Genomic DNA, 7,724 nt, shown 5'->3' on the forward strand with positions numbered 1-7,724 from the left:
GTTTCATCTCAGCCATTTCAAAGACCAATTTACATCAAATAAACGTTGAATCCTCTTGGAATTACATACTCTTTCACATTTCATAGAGAGGTTCTTCATAATCGACCAACAAAGATGATATTATAGAAACCTGAAGTTAGGTCTCAACCAAACCCAAACGATCCATTTCATCATTTCATTTAACGATGTTAAATCACCCTATAGGGGAACCCATTTGGTCTACTATAAAGGAATGCATATTCAACTTTATGGCTATTTTAAATGTAAATCAGAATCAGTATTATGGCTTAAATTCAATGCGAAAGCTATTGGAATTTCATTTACTTTGGGAGTTGTATATACATTCTTTTGAAAGCAGTCAAAAGTTTATGATGAATCCTTATATCAATAATATATTTTCTGACCTTATAAAGCTGAGAAATTTGCACAGCTACCTGGTCTTGTAGGTGACTTTAATACTAGAACAGGTCTTGAAACAAATTATTGGAAGACGATAACTCCGTTGACTGTTCTAATTGGCAATACATAAATAACTTCGAGTGCTTGGATTTACTCTCTTCCAATTTGATCTCAGTTTAGACAGGAAAAGTCGAGAAAAGGAAATCAATAGTCATGGCAAGAAACTCCTCGAAATTTCACCGGTAGAAGTTCTATCTGATCATTGTTAATGGACGAGCTGGATCAGACAGGTACAGTATACTGGACACTTTGCTCGTAAAAAAGCAAGTGTTGTTGACTATTGTGTTGCATCCCTGGAATTGTTCATTGTCTTTAATGACTTCTCTGTCGATGCCGTAGCATTTGAGATGGTATTCACGAAGTTCTATTCTCCACGTGAAGCAAAGCGTGGATTAGGAAAGAAAGCGATATAATATGACATAAAAACAGAGCGCCAATAGCAATCCACTGAACAACTTCATATCCTGCCTAATGTTTTCATTCATAACATATAGCATCTGTGTATAGTATATCGAACGCAGTTGCACATTGATCATGGATTCTGCAAATTGGAGCGAAAATACGCAAAGGAGATCATCACCATAAGAACAACATGCATTGGATGTCGGCCCGATTAACATACTAACTGAACAAGGAAGCTATCCAAGCTCTGTGTTTATGTCATGTTATACACGTATCGCATTCTTCCTATTCCACGCTTTGCTTCACGTGGAGAATAAAAACTTCGTGAATACCATCTCACCAAACCAACAACAAAGAAAAGTTATTTGGAGACATTGCGGGCCACTTATTATGAGGTGGGTTTTTTTCCAAGTGGAGGAAAACTCAAACATTGTATTTCATGCCATTGTTGAATTTAACAATAGCATTCTTGGATTTCAGTCGAAGCGTATGCTTCTATTGATAAGTCAGTTTTCTCTAATCAGTATGACTAAAGATTGTTGTATGATAATGATGTGTGTGGGTATTATTCAAATCCTAAAAGTGATTGTCACCTTGGGAGAACGACAAAGGGTTGGAAATAACGATCCGGAAAACAAGGGGGTGCTCTAACCTCTTCTGTGCCACTGAGGCAAAAATGTGCACAATTTCACATACAGCTATATGGACAGATAATTAGAATTAAAAATCAATAATCAGAGGGTTAAGAGAGAGCACTTCACAGTGAATAAACTTTGTCTTGCAAATAAAGAAACAACAACAAAGTGACAAATGCGCCACTGTCAGTGATATTGTAATAATATACAAATGATGCACAGGATAGAGTGCGTTAGTGTAGGCGTGTAGTGCACTCGAGGGTATTTACAATTGTGAAACATGCACGAGGCGAAGCCGAGTGCATGTTGCACTACATTGTAAATACATTGTAAATACCCTCCACTAACGCCACGAAATAATCCTGTGCATCATTCGTTTTATAAAATGGGTCGAAAATTCGAAACTAACAGCATTTTCAGCGTTTTTCACGTACCTTTGTGGGTCAAGACGTCCGAAGATGTTCGTCCCAAACATTTTACGCACGTCGCACTCGGAAATCCCGCACATACAGTATGATGGGGGGTTGGGTTTTCTGCGACACTTAAGTTCCCGCATGAAAACTTACTTATTTTACATAGAATATGCACCCTTTACCTTAAAGACTTGATATAGACTCCTCATATAGGTCTACTAGACAACATACTCTGAAAACGGCGTGAGAATTAACCTGCTAAATCGTTGGATTTGCCCTTCAAAGTGACTCCATGTACGCGTCCGGTCCCACAACGCTTGATCTACTGTACTGTACAAAGTGTACGTAAGTAGAGTATACGTACGCCAAACCTGTGCCACACATATGTTATGCACAAGGGAAGAAAGGCCGGCCGGCCGGCAGCCCGAACTAGAAGTTGTTTACAGGATTGACAGCGCGTATGCACGCAATTCAAAGGAGCCGCCGCGCGCACAGACGATCGGCAATAGGATTATAACACGCAGTGCAAATGGGATCTGAGTAACCGAGGCACACGTCACTCATTTCAGCGCTTCCTATTGGCTACATTCTTGAACCCATTTTATAACATATAATAACGCCCTCTTTACCCAAACACGACGCCAACATTAAACAACACACTCGGACAAACCAATCACAAACCACGGAACGCCATATAGGCTAATCCATCACATAACAGCGGCTACTAGTACTCGATCATCGCAAAATGTATGTATACCTTTTTATATAATTACGTTATTGTTATATCCGAATATGTGTATATGTTTGTATAGGGTGTTCTGTATATTTGCACACGCCATGATAGTAGTGCTTGTAGCGATGTTATATCATATACATGTAAGTCATGTTATTTCAATATCACTGCCAGTGGCGCATGTCATTTTTGTTTGTATTATAGATCCTGATGAAGGCCGACATGGCCGAAAGCTAGAATACAAAATTAGGGAAACAGGAAGAAGAAGATATGTCTCTCGTGGAATACACCTATACACCTTACACCTATACATATATATATATATATATATATATATATATATACATATATACTTGGTGATTCTATCCTTCTGATGATTGCCCCTAAATGAAGGTGGCATGAAACTCCGAGTAGCAATAAAATACGGATGAACCTGCTGTCAACCGAGTGAACTTGTTCCAATACTTCTATATACATATATATACTATATATATATATGTATATATACATATTATATAGATGTATATATATATATTATAGATAGATGTAGATATATATAAAAAATATATATTTATGAAAAGTTTGTTCGCAAAACCGATAAGTCCATATTTGCCAAATGGAGATATCTGCAATAGGTCAAGAAAAATAAAGAGAATAATAAGAAAATTTTTTTGCTTCTTTTGACCTTACCTTCGAAAATTTTCCTTTATATTTAGTGACCAACATATCATTTAAAAGGTATCATTTTGTACTTTATGACAGAGACCGTAACTCAAAATCAAAAATGGACTTATTGGTTTTTGCGAACAAACTCTTCATACATATATACGTATATGAAGAGTTTGTTCGCAAAAACCGATAAGTCCATCCTTTTGCCAAATGGAGATATTTGCGATTAAAGGTCAAGAAAAATAAAGAGAATAATAAGAAAATTTTTGCTTCTTTTGACCTTAACTTCGAACATTTTCCTTTTATACTAATAGTGACCAATATATCATTTAAAAGGTATTATTTCGTACTTTATGATAGAGACCGTAACTCAAAATCTTCAAAAATTGACTTATTTGGTTTTTGCGAACTCTACACACACACACACACGTGACATATATATATATATATATATATATATATTTATATGTTATATGTATATATATATATATATATATTGTAACCAATGAAGAATTGGTAGATTAGTGTATTAGTAAGAAAACGGGTGAAAATTAGCCCAATATTGAAAGTTTCGTGGTCGAATATATAATCGATCGATTATTTTAGCAATCGATCATGAATCGATCAGTTACAAGGAAACTGACGATTATGGATTGTTTTGTTAGAAATTTTAGAGGGGTAATAATTGTTGGAGATGCGATTATGTTCAGTAATAATCTTTTATACAATTATTGCTTCGTTATCTAATCATTTCCGTATGATGAAGAAGGTTAATAAGTGTTAGTATTTGAGGAAAAAGGTCAGTAAGTAAAATGCGTAACTGTTTCGGAAATATAGCGGTCGGAGAATAATAAGAGGTCGAAAATAACAGCTGGGTGGGCCTGGATACAGGCCGATAGAGCTGGTGGGCCCGGGGTACGGGCCAAGGTGTGGATGATTAGTGTTGTTGAGTGTTAATAAAGCGTTGATTGAAGTGGATACTACTGCCTGGACCGTTTCCTTTGGAGTCAGCTGCAGTTTAACACAAGTATTGGTGAGTAGTGCAGTGCAATTACGGAACTGATGAAATGATATGCGAGTGAACTGGTGGTATCTGATATTTGGTATCTGCGATTGGATGAGCTGCACTGGTATTGGTATCTGCGATTGGATGAGCTGCACTGGTACTGGTATCTTCGTTGGATGAATTGTGACTGGTAGTCTGGTAGCAAGCAAGTAATGGGAATAGACTGGTAGTAAGTAACCCAGCAATATGGTACATTTCAACGCCGTTCTCCACGCCTGGTTGTATATTTCAACCAAACGGACCCCAGCCTAGCTCGGACCATCCTGACCCTTCTCCAGCTAGTTGCCGGGGCCGGATGGCACACAGCGTATTAACAACATATTACACTAGCGACAGAAGGAGAGAAGGCTACAATATATACATATATATGTATATATATAGATAGATATTCAGAATTCACACTTTCCAGCAAAACATGGCGGACATTTTGAGATTCCGTTTAACGTGATGTTATTATTATTTTGTCGTTGTTGCTGCTTCTGCTGCTGCTGTTGTCGTTGTATCTAGGAACCCTGTGAATTTCTTTGGAAAATAATGTGACGCAGCGGAGGCATATAAACTATATAGGGACACATTTAGTTGATTTTGTGTATTTACGAGTTATGTTCATAACGCTCATTGTAACTGTCTTTGAAACAAGTAACTGTGATGTGCGATCTATTTCTTATTATTGTAAAATAATGTCAATGGAAGCAACATTTCTTTGTGTCTTATCATAGATCAATAAAGAAGAGTCTGAATAAATCTGAATCTGAACTTGACATGCAAGAGTTATACATTGTAGTTGAGAATTTTGTACGCGATAATCACTGAGTGGAACGGACCTCTTTTTTGTTTGCAGGTACAGTGTACATCGACAATATATGGTTTTCACGTATGCTTCTCTTTGCCTGCACGGAGCGACCTAACGTTTACTTCGTATCCAGCTATTGTTGGCCACACAAATGCAAGCAATCTGAAAAGAGATTCAAGAGAAGCACAATGAATGTAAATGAGCTTGCTGCTACATATTTCATGGGCAAAATGCGTGACGGCGGGTGAAAAAAAGTTCATTAAAGGGACTATATGCGGTGCAAACTCATGTTGACTTGTATTGAATCATATCAACCTGGTCATCACTTATGTGGTCAAAAGAAAATCTAAATTTGTGCTATATATTTCAATATGATATTTCTGTTGTTTCTCTTCATACTGCTAATGGATAATTATAACTTGTATGTTTCCATGCAATGTCTTTTGTAATACAGTTACATTGAAACGTGCAGAATATGCTCAGTCTCGGGAAAGGAGCATTCCATTTTCATTTGTTAATCATGATATTAATGTAGACCCTTTAGTAAAGATTGCCAGATAATGTCATTGACGGAATTTTGGTTTTGAAGGTGTTATTATTTTGTGGGCGTATCCAAATACTGTAGAAGAAACATTGTCGTACTAATCATGAGATATATGCCGTATATCTACACTCAGAAAAAAAGAATTTTTCTAATTTGAGAAATCAATTCAAAATCCTACCATCTTTGTTAATGTTACTTCTTCTGTCATTTCATTTGAATTTGGATTTGACAGAAATTTCTTCACTTTTCTCCATTATTTTTAGCCTTAATTTGATATTTTGGGCTTCAAGGATATTATAGAGATCATAGGTACATTTTTGCAACTGTATACATGTTTTTTATTGTCTTAAATTTGTCTTTTGTTGTTATTGTTACATGTATGAGCATTTACGCATGAATGACTTCTTGTTCATCAATGCGATTTTGACTTTTGTACCTTGGAAGATGGTAAGAAAGGTGTTTGCTCATGCGTAAAGTATCACTTTTTATTGACTTACATTTAACCAAAGTTTTGGTTACTCCAATAATTCTTGTCATTTCCGCACCAAGATGTAAATAATTCTAAATGGATTTAATCCGGACAGACGCAGCAAAGCACAACGATTCAGCGGAGGCACTGGTATAATCTTCAATCTCCATCGCATTGAAAGCGCGAGTGCTCCGAAACGCAAGCGAGCACTTCGTACCTCCATGGGACCAGTGGACATGCTGGGTGGCGACTTGCGCAAGGCGACATACATTTAAATCATTCTATGGGTGAGCATGGCGGAGACATTCGTCGAATCTAAGGACAAATGGAGATACGTGGTGCTGGTGGCCAAATTTTCACTGGGCTGCATCGCGCAAGGTCTGCTCAAAGCCTTTGGCGTGCTAGTTCCTTCCCTGGTCCAAAAACTGGACACAGACTATGGCACTCTGGGATTTATTCTCTCCATAGAGATGACCGTCTCCTACTTGGCCTGTAAGTTGTAACTCATGTCGGACATGTTGACGTAATTCATGATTAAATCTATTTGTTTTCTTTTTTAATAAAAGCAAAAAGCCCCCCTTTAATTGTTTTTTATATAAAAGTATACACCAATAAATGCGCTTACTCTCTAAAGAAATCAAATGAAAATTTTCACTCTTATAGAAGGAGTGAATACCAAAAAGAGTGAATTTAGAATTGAATGAAATTGGAGTGAATTTTGATTGAAAATGTTCATTTCCACTCGTTTTTGAGTGACGTCAGGATCACTCCAAAATCTTCGAGTGATCCCTGAGGTCACTCTAAAATGAGTTCTCGAAATTCACTCCAATTTCACTCTGAATTCACTCTTTTTTGTATTCACTCCTTCAAGAGTGAAAATTTTCACTCGATTTTATTTAGAGAGTAAGGCTCCTTGTAACATAATGAAACCCGGAATTGGCGAGAAGGAGACAATGTATATTTAAGCTTTGTTTGCTTATTTGTTTTGGTTTTTCGCTTGTCAGGTGATGAAACCCAGACGTGGCACCTTGCTTTGCGCCCCTTAACGGAATTCCTGGATCTGCCCCTGCACCCAAAAGTTATAGGCCTGCTGTATACACACCCTCATAGTATTCAATCATTATGAATTATATACTAGTATATATCTCATTGATTCATACTTTCACCATTAAGTATATCTTTAGTAGGTATAGCAAATTCCTCAACTGAATCCCCCGCCATGTATTTGATGAGCCTCCATCCTAACTTATACTGGTTTCTAAAGGCGTCTTTTCCATGTCATTAATTCTTCTTAATCAGGGTGAAAAGTACTCAGTTGTGGAACTTGCAACATTGAATGAACATATTATCATGAACATATTATTATCATGAACATATTTATATCCCGAGCCCTTCTGTAGTTACGAGCTGTTTCCTCCGTTGAGTACATGTATTTAAGATTAATGTTGTGTAATCAAAATCTTCATGAAATTCATGATATTCATGAAAGAAACAACGCATACCGACGACCGATGGACAAATTCGGGGAAAGAGTTCCATAT

Source organism: Diadema antillarum, unplaced genomic scaffold, assembly GCF_040938485.1.
Source record: "Diadema antillarum isolate AM-2024a unplaced genomic scaffold, OU_Dant_1.0 scf00000009, whole genome shotgun sequence".
NCBI lineage: Eukaryota > Metazoa > Echinodermata > Echinoidea > Diadematoida > Diadematidae > Diadema > Diadema antillarum.